The sequence below is a fragment of the Malaya genurostris genome, chromosome 3, assembly GCF_030247185.1.
Source record: "Malaya genurostris strain Urasoe2022 chromosome 3, Malgen_1.1, whole genome shotgun sequence".
Lineage (NCBI taxonomy): Eukaryota > Metazoa > Arthropoda > Insecta > Diptera > Culicidae > Malaya > Malaya genurostris.
This window is the reverse complement of record NC_080572.1, coordinates 286,476,117-286,490,019: the sequence shown is the minus strand read 5'-3', so window position 1 is coordinate 286,490,019 and position 13,903 is coordinate 286,476,117. Positions and strand designations below refer to the sequence as shown.

General features: G+C 37.4%; 1 pseudogene; it reads right to left on the bottom strand.

Annotated features, from left to right (window-relative positions):
- Nucleotides 1-11,760: 11,760 nt before the first annotated feature.
- Nucleotides 11,761-12,751, bottom strand: LOC131434367 (uncharacterized; annotated as a pseudogene).
- Nucleotides 12,752-13,903: the final 1,152 nt, after the last annotated feature.

Genomic DNA, 13,903 nt, shown 5'->3' with positions numbered 1-13,903 from the left:
TTTCTTTCCCATTTGAAAAACAAGAAATATGAAACTACTCAGTTCATCGTAGCCAACAGTAAGACGAACAGAGCTCGAAATCAATTTATCATAGCTGATAGAATCATTTATCACGAAATTAATTCCATTCGGATCCGAGTTCCTGTTCCAGAGTTACGACGAACACAGTATAGTCAGAGTACTACCTACTGATGTGGATTAGATAGTCCATCTGATTCTCAACTCTAAATATCCTAACAAATCTAGGGTCGAATATTGTATGAATAGAGGTTTGCGAGGCCTTCATTACTGTATCTAACGTTTTCATGTGAAAAATGAACTAAAGGTACCGAGTTTTCATGGGTTCACCGTCACCCGCATTGACTAAACTACCCATGCAGATTTCAATCATAGTAACCCAGGAGTCAGCAGACAAAATTTGACAACTCTATCAGTCGAACTCTAACCGTGTTGGCTTTCAAAGAACGGCACCCTACGGTGTCGTAAACAGACATCTTGGCATATTATTAGACAATCACCCTCATTCTTGCATACGGCCGTATCGACTATTCGTACGAATCGGCCCCCTGTCACGACGCCATCTTGATGAGATCAAAATCGGAACTTCAAAATCAGCTGATTGCGACGCAAATAAACAAACAGTAATACATTTTTTTTTTTTTTTAAAGAGAGGAAATAACTATTTATTGGAATATGAGTTAAAATTAAATTATTAAGATTTAAATTGGGTGTTCAGCCACAAGTGGTGACTTTTCAGCCCTATTATATATATATATATATATATATATATATATATATATATATATATATATATATATATATGATTTGGTTATTACCATGAAGACATCATTTGCTTCCGCAATTCTGAGATTTTTGTGTAGGGAAAATTCTAAACCTACTTGTATTGTGTAATGGGGAAACAGAACTTATATACTAACTTACTAACTAATACAGAGAGCGAATCGATTCAATTGGAGATTGCATCGATGTTTGTCGCAATTTGCTTATAATATTATGTGACATTACATCTAATGGTTCTATATTTGTGAGTCTGTGTAACTCATTTGTACTAAACCAGGGAGGACGCTTCAGAATCATTTTCAGAATTTTATTCTGAATCCTTTGAAGCGTTTTCTTCCTGGTGGAACAACAGCTTGACCAAATTGGTACCGCATAAAGCATGGCTGGTCTGAAAATTTGTTTATAAATTAACAATTTGTTTTTTAGACAGAGCTTAGAATTTCTGTTTATAAGAGGATATAAACATTTAATATATTTATTACACTTTGCCTGGATTCCTTCAATGTGATCCTTGAAAGTGAGTTTTTTGTCATACGTTAAACCTAAGTATTTAGCTTGATCAGACCATGTCAATTCCAAGCCATTCAATTTGAGAATGTGATTATTGTTTGGTTTTAGAAAAGAAGCTCTTGGCTTGTGAGGAAAGATAATTAATTGCGTTTTTGCTGCATTTGGTTTAATTTTCCATTTTGACAGATAATCACTGAAAATATTTAAACTTCTTTGTAGGCGACTGCAGATCACTCTTAGATTTCTACCCGTGGCTAACAGACTTGTGTCGTCACAGAATAACGATTTCTGACCACCAACGGGTAGATTTGGAAGATCAGAAGTGAAAATATTATACAAGATTGGAGCTACGCTCGAACCCTGCGGAACACCGGCTCGTACGGGTAGCATTTCAGATTTACAATTCTGATAGCTAACCTGAAGAGTACGATCAGTTAAATAATTTTGAATCATTTTGATCAAATAAATAGGAAACTGGAAATCAGACATTTTTGCTATTAAACCTTTGTGCCAAACACTGTCGAATGCTTTTTCTATGTCTAGAAGAGCAACTCCAGTGGATAACCCAGAAGATTTATTTGCTTTTATCATGTTCGTTACTCTGACAAGTTGATGAGTAGTTGAATGTTCATGACGAAATCCAAACTGTTCTGGTAAAAAAATTGAATTCTCATTTATATGAGTCATCATTCTTAACAAGATAATTTTTTCAAAAAGTTTACTGATAGAAGAAAGTAAGCTAATTGGGCGATAACTTGATGTTTCTGCTGGGTTTTTATCAGGTTTTAGGATAGGAATTACTTTAGCGTTTTTCCATCTTTTTGGGAAGTAAGCTAATGAAAAACACTTGTTGAAAATTTTAACAGTAATACATTTGTTTTACGCGTTTAGCTTGTTTAGTGCATGAAAATTAGTGAATTTTGGGTCGACTCTCTCACAATAACTTGTCGGTTTACCTAAAATACAGCAGCCAGTGTTTTGGGACATCAAGTGGAGATAATTTTCACAATTTGAGAGTCGCGATGAGTATCAAAACATCGCAGTGTTTGGGGCTCGAAACGCGAGGGGCTCAACGTAATCGGTATACTTTCAAATGGCTGGTGCTCACATACCGGTGTCAGATGGGTGGTACGAATGCATACTTTCGAACGTATGCGAATAAGCTATTCTTGTTTTCACTCGAATCGCACACGAATACGATTCGTGTGCTAAAGAGTGTTGCCGCATCGGTACACTTTTTCGAACTAATTCTAAGCAACAAAGAAGTGTCAGATGGGCAAAATAAACAAAAACAATCAATGTTACATTTTCATTTGCAGGCATTTTTATTTTAAAAAGATGATTCTACCTACTTTAACTCCCAGTTTGAAGCCATTATACGTTTTAATATTGGTGATGTTGACGAAACCGAACCAGTGTCGAGCGGTGGTGAGTTGTGGCAGTCTGTTTTGGTGCAAAAAATATGTAACTAGTTGTGAACATTTGGTATCGTATTAGAGTTTAACCAGGTACGACGTGTTGATAAAATAGTTCAAACACAAAAATGTTTAACCAATGGAATTTGTGATATGTTTTCCAGTTCATCGTGTTTCCCAATTTTGAGCGGATAAAGCAATTGAAGCAAATAGAGGTTCACTGTCAGATACTTGCAAGAGAATGGAACAGCTGAAATCGGGAGGTTTCGTACGTCGGATTTTTAGAGAGTTGAATCGGCGCGGCGAACTGTTTGAATGCTTTCAATTATTTTGATCTCGTCGCTCTATCGACCTTTCAGTTGATGACCACTTTGAATATGAGTGTTCCGAGGACGGATATAGCGTGAAGAATAAATCGATGCCGTTCATGTATTCTACCTGTGTTCGATTCTCAATTCGGCACATAAGGTCAGAAAGTTGATATTATTCATTCAGCAAGTTGATATTATTCATACGCACGTCAAATGTTAAATTTCCAATGAGAAAGTACATGTTGATTCAGTAATAGCCGTTCAACCGAGAAGGTTGTGTATAGAAGCGTACAGTTTAACAACGCTGGTTAGTTTACACGCGTTAAATACGACAACGGTTGAACTACAGGTAGAGACCTGTTGGCAGCAGCCGTTAAAAAGTATAGTCGTGCTGCATAAGAGAGCCCTAGTGCTGGGCCAAGCTGGTGAAGGAAACAACAAAGGGCGTTTCCCAAGCTCTACCCAGGCCACAATACACAGCCACAAGTGCTGAGCAAGAGAGTTCAAAGGCACATCGAAGAAGGAGAGTGCAAAGGCACATAGAAGCAGGAGAGTGCAAAGGCACACCGGTGCGAAGGCACTTCAGTGCAGAAGCATATCGGTGCGGAGCACAAGGAAGAAGGAGACAAGACAACTCGGTCTTTCCACTGCCATACAACACGCAGGTATACACCGGTGACCTGCGCTGGTTACAGCTGGCGAAGACGAAAGCAAATCGGAATTCGAGTGGTGCTTGATGTCAGGTAGCAGTAGCATCACATCATATTCTATCGCTACAGTGAGCTTCAGCATTGTATCAACGCCCAGATACATCCAACAAGAACATCTAGAGCAACGAGGATCTACACGGCAGTGCAACGGAGATAGACAACAATTTCAAGGTAGAAGTTTTTTCTTTTCCTTTTGATTGAGTACTGTGTAGTGTTGGTTTCATTTTTTATTTTAAAGTTTGATTAAAAATTTTAATGTGATGGATGAATCCATGGACGTAAATCCTAGCATGAATCCGATACCCCCACGAACGAAAAAATAGCAGGAGAGCTCTTCTGGGCCTTGGATAGTCTTTTTTAGACGTATATCAAACCCATTAAACATTTTACAAATTAATAAAGGTTTGACATCACGATACTCTTCAATCAAAGAGATCATAAAAGTAAATAATGATAAAATTCGTGTTGTAGTAAATAATTTGAAACGAGCGAATGATATTGTCTCTTCGGAACATTTCAATAAAGAGTATAAAGTTTACATACCCTCCAAAGATGTCGAAATTGACGGTGTTGTTACCGAAGCGAGTCTTTCGGTAGATGATTTACTCAAGCATGGTGTTGGTCGTTTCAAGAACTCTATGCTTGAGGGTGTGAAAATACTTGAGTGCAAACAACTGTACTCAGTAGTTCATGAAGAGGAAAAAAAAGTTTATCGCCCATCAGACTCGTTTCGAGTGACATTTGCCGGGTCTGCGTTGCCGTCCCATGTCTATGTCGATAAAATTCGCCTCCCTGTTCGGCTTTTTGTTCCAAATGTAATGAATTGTACGAACTGCAAAAAATTCGGCCACACAGCTACTTACTGTAGTAATAAACCAAAATGTATTAAGTGTGAAGGGCCTCATAAAGATAATGATTGCAACAAGGAAATTGAAAAATGTATTTATTGTGGAGAAAGTCCTCATGAGGATATTTCAGTATGCACTGCATTTAAGGTACACAAAGACAAAATTAAGCTTTCTTTAAAAGCACGGTCTAAGCGCACATATGCAGAAATGCTTAAAACGGTCATTGATGTCCCTCCTTTGGAAACCGAAAACGGGTTTTCAAATCTAGAGGAACCAGAGGACTCTGACTCTGACGAAAATAGTGAAGGTAATTCGTTTATCACTACCCAAGGGTCAGTTAAGAGAAAGAAGTCTTCCTCCAAATTACCAAAAAAGACACCTAAAATTTCATCTTCAAAAAAAGATCCCCGTGTTAAACAAAAAAAGTCAAAACCAAAGACTGTGCCTCCTGGTTTGTCAAATTCACAAACCAATCCAGGATCTAGTACAGAAAAAGATAATAATCCAGTGGGCTCCATTTCACAGCCACCAACAGGATTACTGAAGTTTTCGGAAATTGTTGAATGGATTTTCTCAGCATTCAATATATCTGAACCCTTAAAGACCCTCATAATGGCATTCCTTCCAATAGCTAGAACCTTTTTGAAGCAGTTATCAGCTCAATGGCCAATTGTCTCAGGTTTTGTATCTTTTGATGGATAATTTATCACCCGCCGCAAATGATACAATCACTGTCCTGCAGTGGAATTGTCGAAGTATCATGCCAAAACTTGATTCATTTAAAATTTTATTGCATAGCCAAAAATGTGATGTATTTGCTTTATGCGAAACATGGCTTACTTCAAACATAGCTTTAAATTTTAATGATTTTAACATTATACGTCTCGATAGAGACTCTCCGTATGGTGGAGTGCTTTTGGGAATTAAGAAATGCTATTCCTTTTATAGATTAAACATCCCTTCAACTTCTAGTATAGAAGTTGTTGCTTGCCAAATAAACATTAAAGGCAAAGATATTTGCATAGCTTCGGTTTATATTCCTCCAAAAGCACAAGTTGGACAGCGACAGCTTAATGAAATGGTTGAAGCCCTTCCTGCACCACGATTGATTCTGGGGGATTTAAATTCACACGGTATTATGTGGGGTTCCGTTTACAATGATAGCAGATCATCTTTAATACAAAACATTTGTGACAATTTTAGCATGACGGTATTAAATATGGGTAGCATGACACGGATCCCAAGACCTCCGGCACGCCCAAGTGCATTAGATCTATCTCTTTGCTCAACATCAATTCGACTAGATTGCACCTGGAAAATACTGCCTGATTTACACGGTAGCGATCATTTACCAATCATCATCTCAATTAGCAGTAGCAATTGCATTGCTACTTCAGCTAGTATTCCATATGATTTGACAAAAAATATCGACTGGATTAAATACCAAAGTAGGATCTCTAGTACTTTGAATTCAATGGAAGAGCTCCCTCCACTTGAAGAATATGACTTCCTCATTTGTTCGATTCTGGAGGCAGCAGAACAATCCCAAACTAAACGCTTTCCTGGGCCAACGACTAACAGAAGGCCTCCCAACCCCTGGTGGGACAAAGAGTGCTCAGAGGCTAAACTCGCAAAACAAAATGCTTGCAAGACGTTTCTAAAACGGGGAGGAGGAACTCCTCAGAATTTTGAAAAACTTATGGTTTTAGAAACCAAGTACAAGAGCATACTTCGAGCCAAAAAATGTAGCTATTGGAGACATTTTGTCGAAGGTTTGTCAAGAGATACCTCAATGAGCACTCTTTGGAACACGGCCAGACGAATGAGGAATCGTAACGTGGGCAATGAGAGTGATGAATACTCGAACCGATGGATATTTGACTTTGCTAGGAAAGTTTGCCCAGATTCTGTTCCTACGCAGAGCATTATACGGGAATCTCCTCCAAACAATGGTTTTATTAATAACCCATTTTCAATGATGGAATTTTCTATAGCACTCTTGTCTTGTAACAATAACGCTCCAGGGTTGGACAGAATTAAATTCAACTTGGTGAAGAATCTGCCCAACCTCGCAAAAAGACGTTTGTTGGAATTGTTCAACAAGTTTCTTGAGCAAAATATTGTTCCACCTGACTGGAGACAAGTGAAAGTTATCGCCATTCAAAAACCGGGGAAACCAGCTTCCAATCACAACTCATATAGACCCATTGCGATGTTGTCCTGCATCAGAAAATTGTTCGAAAAAATTATTCTACGACGTCTCGACACTTGGGTCGAGACGAACGGTTTGTTGTCAGATACTCAGTTTGGTTTCCGTAGAAATAAAGGCACGAATGATTGCCTTGCATTACTTTCGTCTGACATCCAAATTGCCTTCGCTCAAAAGCAACAAATGGCATCTGTATTTTTAGACATTAAAGGAGCATTTGATTCAGTTTCCATTGATGTTCTTTCAGACAAGCTCCACCAACATGGACTCCCAGCGGTTATAAATAATTATTTGCACAACCTTTTGTCAGAGAAACGCATGCATTTTTCATATGGCGATTTGACAACATTCAGAATTATCTACATGGGTCTACCGCAAGGCTCATGCCTCAGTCCGCTCCTTTATAATTTTTACGTGAATGACATTGACAGCTGTCTTGTAACCCCATGTACACTAAGACAATTGGCAGATGATGGCGTGGTTTCAGTTACTGGACCCAAAGCTATTGATCTGCATAAACCATTGCAAGATACCTTAGATAACTTGTCCGTTTGGGCTGTTCATCTTGGTATCGAATTCTCTGCGGAGAAAACAGAGTTAGTCGTCTTTTCAAGAAAGCATGATCCCGCGCAGCTTCAGCTCCATATGATGGGAAGAATGATCCAACAGGTTTTAACTTTTAAATACCTCGGGGTGTGGTTCGATTCCAAATGCAAGTGGGGAGGACACATTAGGTATCTGATAACGAAATGCCAACAAAGAGTAAATTTTCTTCGAACAATAACAGGATCTTGGTGGGGTACTCATCCGCAAGATCTAATAAAATTGTATCAAACAACGATACTTTCAGTGATGGAATATGGATGCGTTTGTTTTCGTTCCGCTGCAAACTCTCATATTATCAAACTTGAGCGAATTCAGTACCGTTGTTTGCGAATTGCCTTAGGCTGCATGCATTCAACACATACAATGAGTCTTGAAGTTCTGGCGGGAGTTCTTCCATTAAAAGATCGATTTTGGGAGCTTTCATCACGCCTGCTAATAAGATGTGAGGTGCTGAATTCCATGGTAATTAATAATTTCGAACGACTAGTCGAGCTTCGATCTCAAACAAAATTCATGACAGTATATTTTAACCATATGTCACAGGAAATCAACCCTTCAAGATATATTCCTATCCATGTCAGCCTCCTAAATGTCCCTGACTCAACTTTATTTTTCGACACATCCATGCAGCGCGAAGTGCGTGGAATCCCGGATCATCTACGCTCGACGGAAATCCCAAAAATATTTTCAAGTAAGTTCAGGCATATTGACTCTGACAAAATGTTTTACACGGACGGATCGCGAATTGAAGAAGCGACAGGGTTTGGTATGTTCAACAATAATGTTTCGGCCTCATTTAGGCTTCAAGAACCTGCATCTGTTTATATAGCAGAGCTAGCAGCAGTTCATTATAGTTTGAGTGTAATCGTCACATTATCTCCAAACCATTATTTCCTCTTCACAGACAGTCTGAGTGCAATTGAAGCCATTCGCTCAAACATGACTGGCAAGACTGAACCGTTTTTCCTGGGCAAAATAAAACAGTGCCTGAACGACATATTGAACAATAATTATCTAATCACTATAGTCTGGGTCCCGGCTCATTGCTCCATTCCTGGCAATGAAAGAGCCGATATTTTAGCCAAAGGTGGTGCTATTGAGGGTGAAATTTATGAGTGACCGATTGCTTTCAACGAATTCTATAGCTCGTCTCGCCAAAGAACACTTGCCAGCTGGCAAGCTTCTTGGGATAGAGATGATCTGTGTCGGTGGATGCACTCAATTATTCCGAATATATCGACAAAGTCATGGTTCAGGGGACTGGATGTGAGTAGGGATTTCATTCGTGCGATGTCCAGACTCATGTCCAATCACTACACGTTAGATGCACATCTCCTTCGAATTGGGCTCTCCGAGACTAATCATTGTGCTTGCGGAGAAGGTTATCGGGATATTGATCATGTCGTTTGGACATGCGTGGAGTATCGTGATGTCAGATCTCAACTAATAAATTCTTTGCGTACCCAAGGTAGACTATCCAATATCCCAGTTCGAGACATTCTTGCTTGTCGTGACCTTTCATACATGAAACTTATTTATCATTTCATAAAGAAAATTGGAGTTTCAATTTAATAAAGGCCCCTTTTAAGACTTAGCTCTGATCCCAGCTGCGTCCATGAGTTCAACCAATAGCTAAATTAGAATAAAAATTATGTAATGATACAAACAAACTCGAAACAGTTTATGAAATTATCAACAAAATGTCAAAAAAATCAGCTTATTTTATAATTTATAGAAGGTAATCGTTTGGTTCAAATAATATTTCCGAGTAGATTTCATAATTAATGACGAGTTACTTAAGATGATATTTAAGCTATAAGAGAATATGTTTTAATAAATTCAAAACGTTGTGACTATGTTATAATTAAATTAGGATAAGAATATTATGTAAAAGTGATGCTACGGCGAAGAAAAACTTTTGTAAACTGCCTTAAGAAATAAACGTATTTATGGAAAAAAAAAATGAGAAAGTACATGTGACGAACGAGAATAGAAAAGTTCAACAAATAAAATTTAGTGAAGAAACTCGGATTTTTTTATTTAATTTGAATTCAAATATGTACAAATTCCATTACGTATTTCGATCGAGGAATTTTTCTGCTTTAAACACTCTAGCTGATTGATGACAAGTATCATGTAATTCAACCAAATTGATAGCGGCCCTTACACGATCATTAAAAGTGTCATTACTAAAAAGGAATGGCACTTTTAATGATCGTGTAAGGTCTACGAGTTCAGTAATGATGGAATTGTGGATTTTCCATCATTACCAACATTATTTCTTCTTCTTATTTTTTTTGTGGAAGTGATGAATATCTTTAGAACTATACGTGAAAAAATGACAAAGTGTAGATTTAAATTGTTAATATTTCATTAACCTTAACGTTTCAATGGCAAATCAAATTTATTTTCAGCTAAACGAAAATAAAAATATTGCTATTGCTGGAGTAGTTACAAATACTCATCATTAATAATGAACGTGTAATGCTAAAAAGTAATGATGTACATACAGTAATGCAGTAATGACGAGCGTTTGAGCAGAAGTGTCATTACTTAGTAATGACACTTTTAATGATCGTGTAAGGGCCACTGATGAGATGAATGATATATCTACAGCGATTATTAAAGATATGGTAATGGTACCTCATCTCAACTCATGTGTTCATCTCGTATACGAAACCATTTTTTAAAGGAAGATCTGCTGTCTCTGTTCGATAATATAAAAATTATGTACTACTTGAGCGACAATAAAAAACCATCACTAGGTGGATTAGGAAGAATATTTTTTCTTCTTATAATACGTCCGAATGCGTGGATCAAAAAGCATTGCAAGTGTGACATATTAAGGTCAAACCGTATTCGGCCGACATAGCCATCGCCGATCTTTTTGTTCGTTCTTCGGTTATGACTGAGCTGCCGGCGCGCGCATGTAAGGAACGCCGGACCCGACATAAAACCCGAAGCAGAAAAAAAGTCAACGCCGGAGAGCTCGGATCGATCGGATCGGCCGAATGCGGAAAGCCCTTTATCATAAAACTTTTATGTTGCTTTGTAGCACTGTTGTAGTTGTCAAATGGTGCATTATTGACAAATGTAATCGACGAATTTTGTTTATCGGTAATACATATTCGATTTTTAGATGGATACTGTAATGCTAGGTTTAATGGCAGTGGAATACGAGAAAAATGTAATTAAAAACAGACGTTCAAACTTACGAAAACGTTGCGACATTCTAGAGATGTCGGATTCAGAGCAAGTAAATAGAATACTAACCAAAAAACTGTACACTTTGTCCAACAGCTAGAATTTCTTACATAGTAATAGTTGTGCTTTATTTATTAAATGTTCTAATTTTAGGTTTATGCCAAATTTTCGATTAAATAAATCAACATTCCAATACGTTCTGGATGAGATCGCAGATAAGTTTCCTCCTCAAAAGCAAGGCGGGATTTCGACAGAACTAAAACTTGCGACGTGTCTTCTGTTCTTTGCAGAAGGTAGCTACCAACATGGCACTGGAAGAGACTTTGACGTGGCAATAGCGCAACCTACATTTTCGAAGATTCTTTCAAACATGCTTGTCGTTTTGGAGAGGAAAATCTGTTCAAGATGGATAAATATAGTAATGACAGCAGAAGAAATGATGGAAGCAAAACGTTTGTTTTTAGAAATCTGGAATATCTGGTATTACATTATTACATTAGAATAATTCCACCTACGAGCAATCGCAACCTTTTTTACAATTGAAAAGGATTCTACAGCTTGAACGTTATAATCGTAAGAGTTTTAAGAGTAGCTTGTATTGTATGACATAATATATGTTTACTATATTTAGATGTGTGACAACAGGCAGCGGATTCGTTTTGTTGATGATAGTTATCAAGGATCAAACCATGACTCACATGTTTGGAGAATTAGTTCTGCTCGAAGTTACATGAACCAGTTGTACAGAAATTGGGAAAGAAATACAAACATTTTGGGTACTGAAAGCTAAAATGAAGTACTCACACATGATAATTTTTACTAAATTCTAGGTGATGATTGCATTATTCGCCTTCAAAATCTTCTAAAATCATTAATGTTTGTTGTGCTTTACACAATATCTGCTTAACTTATCTTGACAATAGATTACAGTAGGTTATGTATTTTGTAGTAATGTGAAAATAGATTAAAACAAAAATAACTAAAAAATCAATCCATTCGAATTTGTTTCACATGACAAAATTTAACAAAAACAGGTTCAACTACTTCACACATGCATACACAATGTTCATTTGAGTCGGATGGTTTATAAGAAACAATAACACATGTTAAAATTACACATTAATTAGTGTATTGTAAATATTTTATTTACAACTGACTCAGTTGTAGATCAATTAATTGTTTCTTGACTTTAAGTTATTCGAATGCGATTTTTTCCATCGCTAGGTTATGTCTTTTTTGCTCAAGTAAATTCTGTGCCTTCAGTTCTTTAAGTTCAGATAGTGTTTTTAAAACTTGCTTCGTATAATAAGCTATGTCACCAGTTTTTTTTTCGATTCGAAAAATATCAATCATGTTCGAATGAATTTTTTCCATCGCTTGTTTTTCTAGCAAGTTCAAACTATTCGTAACTTGTCTCTTTTTTGGTCTTGATAACAGAGGGTCTTCATCAAACGATTCTATGGCTTCATCTGAACGATTTTCGATTGTTTCCAAATTGCAATTTTCCATAGCATCATTATTTTCGTCTGATGCTATTGATATTCCAAAGAAAACCACATCCTTAACACCTTCGATCGCAGCTGTTAGTCCGGACAAATAAATTACTTTTTCTTCCAGCCCTGTAAACTCAATAATTTTACTTTTGCCACCTCCTGTAGATTGCTGTTCTTTTTTGTTGTGTGCCATTTTCCTTTTGAGATTTGATTTCCAGTCAAACCATACCTAGAATTGATGATTTCAATTGAATAAAAAAATTACTATAGTTTTGATATTAATTTAAATAGTATTTTAATAGCCAACATAATCTTTCATAGGTGGACCAAGACTGTTTAAATCTGTGGCAAGATTCTCCCAAAATGGCTTAGCATAAAACTTCGCAAAGCCTTTGGCAATATCTGGCTGATCGCTCAATGCGTCCACGAGCTTATCATACTGCCTTTTATTGGTGCTTTGTGTTTTGTATCTTTTTTCCCTATAAAAAGTTATTTCAATTTACAAATTAGCAATAGAATGCAAATAATACTCTCATCGGAAAGGAAAGCTATTAAAACTCAATTAAACTGTTTTTCTATACACGCTATCAAGCATACGAACGACCTGTTCGCAACATTTACCTGACGAATCGAATGCACTGCATCAAATCTATTCATACGTAAACAGGAATGACACTTTTCATTCGTACGAATGATGTACTAAAAAAAAGTTTCGTTCGAATTGGTTCCAACGTAAACCGTGATACGAGTTTAGCATACTTTCGAACGTATCGCATACGGCCGTAAACAAGAATGAGGGTGAATAATCGAAAGTATCGAAAGAATCGACGCTAAGCGACTAGAAGCTCCAGAGGAAGTTCGAAAGAAAAGTATCTGGCAAACATGAACATACATGTCAGGAAGCGTAAGTCGTGTCCAGCGTGTAATTTTCCCGGCGAATCACGATGTGGCGGTGGTAATGGACGACAAGACCTATCTTACCCTGGATGGCAACGACTGGCAGGGTACTTCGTATTTTACTTCCACCACGAAGGAAGTGAGCTCCGAGATTAAGTTCATTTCACACACCAGTTCCCCATTTAGGTGCTGCGCTGTGACTGACAATCAGCGAGAAGAGGATGTCGAAGCCGCTCTTCTTTCGCTTCGGACTGGCCGTGAACGAGGATAATTTATGGTACGAAATGCCTGCCGGAAGTTGCGTTGTCAATCAAGAAATACCATAAGGGCGAAGACTCCGGATTTGACATCGGCCCACTACTTGAAGCGATCGTTGGAGGAGATGGAGCGGCTAAATATCGATGTGGCACCCAACCCAGTGAACCCGCCTAACTTCTGCCCATCGAAAATTTCTGGGTCAACAATTTTGTTGTGAAAACTAAGGATGAATTCATACATACAACAAAGAAAGAACTCAAAAGAATGTTCTGATTAACCGCTCGCAAGGGCGTAGAATTCTACATTCTATCAAATCCATCAAGCACAATACTAGAAGAAATGACAACTCTCCGATGAACACCAATATTACTGTACTCTACACAGCACTTTACTGAGCTTTTCAACGATAACGTTACTTAATAACGTTGAAGATAAGCTCATTGTTTTTTTTATCACCATTATGAAAGCTTCAGAATAGTCATTAAATGAAGTAGTTGTGACACTGTACGCAATTCATGCAAACAAAATATTTATTATGCAGTCAATAGGAGTTGTTTTGAATAGTTTTTGATTTTGAAATTGTTTTCGTAGTATCTTAAAGCATGTTCTAGAACTGACCAGACAACGTAGCGTCAGACATC